This window comes from Felis catus, chromosome B2, assembly GCF_018350175.1.
Source record: "Felis catus isolate Fca126 chromosome B2, F.catus_Fca126_mat1.0, whole genome shotgun sequence".
Classification (NCBI taxonomy): Eukaryota; Metazoa; Chordata; class Mammalia; order Carnivora; family Felidae; genus Felis; species Felis catus.
The window spans coordinates 143,475,689-143,481,706 of NC_058372.1; the positions used below are offsets into that span (position 1 = coordinate 143,475,689).

A 6,018-nucleotide genomic window follows, 5' to 3' on the forward strand; every position below is an offset into this window, starting at 1 on the left:
TAAAAATAATTATTATAAAATATTCACATATACAGAAAAATTTTATAAAGAAGAAAATCAGTTCCTTAAGTGTGTGTTAGGTTTTAGTTGAGAAGTAGACTTTGTTTTTGTGAGATGATTTCAGGTCACTAGGGTATCTGTGTAGTAGTCAGTGATGTTTGTTTGAAAACACTGGTCACTGCTACTGATACTAATAATATGTCTACTGATATACCAAAGTCTGTGTTATAGAATGGTTTTAGAAGCTATAGTTTTTTACATATATGTGGTTGAGAGGAAATGTGATTTCTGATGAAAGCAAGATACTGTTTTAGATATTTCTTGTAATACAATCAAGGAACCTCAGAAATGGAATTAGGACACCCGAAACTGAGATACAGCTTATTTGAATATAAGCCGTGTGTTTTTGCTCGCTGAACTGGCATACAGGTGTATCTTGTCTTCATTGGTGTATTTAAGATACTACACTTTGTGACTTTTGGTTAGCCTTTTGTGCGGTCTCAAATCCTACACAATTTTAAATACATTTACTTAGGATAATTTGACATTTTGGTGTATATTAAAATACTAGGGGCGCCTGGGTGGTTCACTCGGCTAAGCATCTGACTTCAGGTCATGCTCTCACAGCTTGTGGGCTCGAGCCCCGCATCAGGCTCTCTGCTGACAGCTCAGAGTCTGGAGCTGCTTCGGATTCTGTGCCTGGCTCTCTCTCTCTGCCCCTCCCCAGTTCACGCTCTTTCTCTCAAAAATAAATGTAAAAAAAAAAATTTTTTTTTTTAATACTAAATATTCCCTGGATTTATGAAGTACTTTTGACTTCGGTTTTTCTTAGGTACTTTTTTAACCTTGCCATTTTAAAGAAAAATGGAATTTCCTTTGAGGTTCTGTAATCCTTGGCGTATAATAGGAAATAAACTTTTCAACTAGTGATAGAATTTTATAACTAAATTTAATATAGAACGGTTATATGTCATTACCAATTTTCAAGTTTCTGATGCATCTGTGTTAGGCAGAGAGAACTTGGGATTTGCAAAGTCAGTATTTTTCATTTTGGGGATTGGATGCTGTATTTGCTGGTATGACTATGATAAGAGAGGTGATAAGTCTTAATCCAGTTCAGAGCATGGCCTGGCCTCTGGAGCTAATGGGTTTGAATCCTGGCTTTACCACTTAACTACCTGCTTCAAGACTTGGGAAAACTGCATTCTCTTTCGGTGGCTCAATTTTTGCCTGTAAGTTAAATGAGCTAGGGGCACCTGGGTGGCTCAGTCGGTTAAGCGTCCAACTTCGGCTCAGGTCATGATCTCACGGTTCGTGAGTTCGAGCCCTGCGTCGGGCTCTGGGCTGACAGCTCCGAGCCTGGAGCCCGCTTCAGATTCTGTGTCTCCCTCTGCCTCTCCACTGCTTGCACTCTGTCTCTCACAATGTCTCAAAAATAAATAAACATTAAAAAAAAATTTTTTTTAAACGAGCTAATACACGTAAAGTGCTTACAGTGGTGCCAAGTACATGGTGCCTTCTCAGTAAATGTTAGTCCTAAGTTCTCGAAGTTCCAGTTCTGATGACAGACCGTTTCCCTTGATGAGGTTATTTCAAATATAAATTTGTATTTGGATAGTTCCCACTGAAAGAGAAAAGATCGTAGCTTACACTAAATGTGTAAGGTCTTGGGTGTAAAGGTGAAAAGCTGCCTGTGTTTACTTCCTGTTAAAAGTGTATTCCTTCTCTTTAAGTGGGATAAGTGGGAGTACTGAAGCGTTTTTTAGACAACCTCCAGTAATGGAGAATCCGCCATTTGGCAAAAACTCGAGTACTGCCAAAGAAGGTTAATTGTAAGTGCAGTCAACTTGGATAAAGCTGAAGGTTAGTAAAGTTTTGATGTCTCTACTTTACCATCACCCTGAAGAGAATTGTACTATGAAGATAGCAAAAAGTGCCTGAACGTTTTTTTGATACCTGTTGAGTACTTACATGCCAGAAACTGACAAGTAATTTTTTTAATCTGCATTTTTATCATCACCCCTATGAGAAGAGGCAACTGGTCATTTTATAGAACAAGAAATGGGGTTTGAAAGGGTTAAGTGGTCACCCAAGGATTGGTAGGTATTAGATCTGCCCCGTAGGGCGCTGTCATCAAAGCTTCCTGGGCAATACCCACCTCCAAAGCTAGGAGCAAAAGTTTGTCTGATTCCTAAAGCCTGGGCTTGGAGCTGTGTCATCCTGCTAGTCCTCTTGGGTGGGAGAAGGAGCTGTGCTTGAGCGGAGGGTGATGGTTCCCAAGCGGTCAGAGAGGCTGCTGTGTCAGGTATGTAGGAGCAGGCAACAACCACAGGACCCAGCAATGCACTGATGGTGAAAATACAAATTATAAAGATTTGTAGTATGTAGTTGAAGACACTGGCTGAAGTAAGAGGGTTTCATTAAGAATAGTCTTTTAGAAGTGGCTAATATGTCTTTTGAAGGTGATACCAGTTTGTGGACAAGAGGAACGAAAACATTTCGCAAAGGTCTGGCATTGTTGGAAGTGTACCAGTTGCCACCTGCTCACAGAAGTTTCCGTGGACACTGCTGCTGGGAGAACAGAAATGTCACAGCGCTTGGTACAGAGGGCTCACTTCCTTCTCTTGGCCTTGGCTGCAGTTGACAAAACTGACCACTCCAGTTTCTGGGACATTTCTGCAAACATCATGCGAAGAAGGCATTCTTTCTCTCAGATACTCCTTATTTCTCATTCGTAGCAGTTTGTCCTCTAGACCAGTCTTTACCCCCCTGCTCTTCTCTGACGACACTTTCTTAGGAGTTCATTTATCCCTGTGGTCATAATGAACCCTTCTCACAATCCTGGATAACGTCATCACCTTTGGTCTGGAGCCACCATGGAGGAGTTGTGCCGAGAAAGAATCGAGTCACCCCTGTTGCAGAGTGCACGGCAAGTGAGCTGTGGCCAATCTGCAGTGGTGGTTCACTGCCCCCTTCAGACCAACTGGGGAGCTTGCTACAGGGGAGGTTTGGGGGTTCTGCCCTCTAGCTTAAATCTGGCCTGCACTCCTGCAACCCTCTTTGTGAAACTTCACCAAAAATGGCTTCAAGGCCCCTTCAGGAGAAACTGGCTGAGGAGCGCTGCTGTAGCAGTGGCCCCTCGCTCACACGTGGAGAGTATGGTGGCTACCCACCCATTCCTCACCAGCCCAGGTAGCGTATGATCCTTGATCTAGATGCAATTTTTAAAATAATTCTCTTGCTCTCCTTTTGCCTATTCATTATTCTTAGTTCCTATCCTGGTCCATGCAAAGCTCTGAGTAGAGCTTGATGCGCAGCTATAATGAGGACTCCCCTGAAAACAGGTGCTGTGTGGCGCCTCAACAGAAGCAAGCAATTACCCTCTCAATTTTTGCTCTTAACTTGGTTCTTGATAGAGCCTTCAGGTGGGAAACAGCTGGATTACATTCCTTGCATCCAGAAGAATATATTCATCTTCATTCACATGTGTTAGGCACGGGACATAAAGAATCTATTCACTCATATAGAATGCCTGTAATGTGTTAGGACCTGTGCATAAAGCAATATAACAAGATGATCTGTAAAGCTTATGTAGTCTAGTACAGGGGACAGATGAAACTAGGAGTTTTAACATCTGGTAAGAAGATAAGTTGGGTAGATGATGTCAAGGGGCACCAAATGCTAGGAAAGATAGGAAAGGTTCCTGAAAGAAGTAATGTCTACATGGAGTGCTCCTCCCCAGTAGGTGGGTTAACAAAAGATAGGTGCACTGCGAATTGAGATTTTCAATAGAGAAGAAACAATAAAGGCTGGAAGAGGTAGATATTATCATGAGTTTGGTTTAGATGTGTTAAATCTGATGGGCTTATATGAGATTTTAATGGAGAGGGCATCCGCTCAGGAGACAACTAGGTTAGAGAGAGAGATTTCACTATGGTCCGCTTATGGTAGTAACTGAAGCCACGGGAGTGACCGGCATTACCCAGAGTGCTAGTGCAAAGTCATAGCCTCAGGGGAATATATTAAGGGGCGGTCAAAGTAAGTCCACAAAGGAGACTGGGTAGCCAGAGATGTAAGAAGACACTGGGATAGAACAGAGTATGAAGCCAAGGGACAGGCTCCATACATTTCTTGGACTCACATGTTTGAGGACAGGGAACACATTTCAGACAGGAGGATCTCAGATTTGCTGCCGAGTTCTTAGGGAGGACTGCTGATTCCATCATGATTCCAGACTAAGGATTTCTCCCGAAGGAAACGGTGTTATCCAAGCTTTTCCTACCTTACCTGTGGGGTCTGTGCTCCAGCTATTTTCTTCTCTGGTTCATTTGGCCCACTTACATACCTTTGCAAGGCCTTAATGTAGATTCCCAGGATCGAATAAGTATTTCATCTACTTGAAAACTCTTCAGGATTCTCCAGGCTTGGCAGCAGTTTCCCTTCCACAACATTGTGACAAAGTCCTCTTGCCCCCTTGTTCTCAACAAGCTGCACTACTTCCCTAGAAACCCCTTTCCTTCCTGCCATATTTAGGTTGTTTCTCTTTGATTCCTCAAACTTCTAAAAAAAAAAAAAAAAAAAAAACCTTCCTACTAGAAATTCAGCTTGGGTAAACTCAGCTTGGTTCAAAGAAACAATTAAGAAGTCATGTCCCTATAAATGTTCCACTTGAGGTGTTGAGAGCTAGATGACCTTTCATGAAAATAGCGAAGCAAACGCTTTATAAACCATGAACGTAGCTACATGATGAAAGTAGTATGAAGAAATTAATAAGCAAAAGGCAGGAGGGAACGTTACAAAGAAATAACCATGAGGTTCCTTAATGGGTGATTACACAAAGGAACATTTTTAGAATTCGGTAAAGCCGAGAAACATAGATGACGCACGCTAGGAGGAAATTGCTAACACACATAATGCCACGCTTACCACAATAAAGCGGCCAGTCGGACACACTGTTGTCTGTGTCCATTTGTTATTTTCGCAGACGCCATCCTTCGGGAACCCCTACTGGGGCTGGACTCTCGGCACTCACACCCCTGCGATGGAGTTACAGGCTCCACCCACTGAGCCAACCAGGTGCTCCAGTTATTATTCAAATATTTGTTTGAGTCTCCATATTTGTGGCTGACTCTAATCTCTATGGGGTCTTACGCAACCTTTGAGGGTTTGCTAAAGCTTTTGGACAATATCATGAAAATTCATGAATACTTATTAGGTAAGTATTAAGTAGCTAGGGTGGATCCGGCGCTGCTCTGAGTGCTAGAGAGAAGACAAAGCAAGACCCCTCTCTGGGAGACTAGACTGCGGGGTGTGTCCAGGAGAAAACCGCCAGACTAGAGGCTGAAAAGTGACCAGAGGGGCCAGGTATTAAGGTTCCTAGATAGCTTTGAAAAATTCTGAGCTTTGCCCAGTCGGAGCTGGGAAGTGGCAAAGGGTTTGTGTTTCACAAGAGTGACCCAGCTTGCTACATGCACCCATTTTCACATTCTGCCTGTCAACTGAAACGAAATCCTTTGGACGTGTGGGACATTAAGACACCCCTCACACAGACTTCCTCACGCATTCAGCGCTGGGGCTGATCTCCACCCCGCACGAGAGCACGGAGAAGGGTTTGCACGGAGAACCGTTAACCCCCCAGTGATAATCATTGGCGCCTAGTTCGGAGAGGAACGGTCGAAGCCACGAGAGCAAAAGCACACAACAGAACCGCCCGCAGGTCGGCAGGTGGCAGGATTCGCGCCCACATTCTCGCCACCGGGATTCGAGTCCTGAGCGAACGTGGGGTACTATTCTGTCACCCCCACTTTTCACTGACTCGCCAAACACGCCTCCCGCCCCCAAATCAAAGACGTCAAGACAAACTACAACACTGGAGTGTTCAGGTAAGGGTCCGAGGCGGTGGTGATGCGTGTCTGGCTCCAGGGCCCGCGGTCCCGTCCGCTGTCCGGGTCCCCAGCGGCCTAGCCCTCCCGCGCGCCTGCCGTCGCGCCTGCGCATTGGCGCCCGCGGACCGGTGGG

At 44.5% G+C, this 6,018-nt stretch overlaps 1 long non-coding RNA gene across 1 annotated transcript; it reads right to left on the reverse strand.

Moving 5' to 3' along the window:
• Positions 1-930: 930 nt before the first annotated feature.
• On the reverse strand, positions 931-5,592 carry LOC109500018. Its single transcript, XR_002157658.3, has 2 exons — positions 4,927-5,592; positions 931-2,346 (listed from the first exon to the last, which is right to left on the reverse strand). It is a non-coding gene; the product is annotated as an uncharacterized LOC109500018 (long non-coding RNA).
• Between the last annotated feature and the right edge of the window lie 426 nt (positions 5,593-6,018).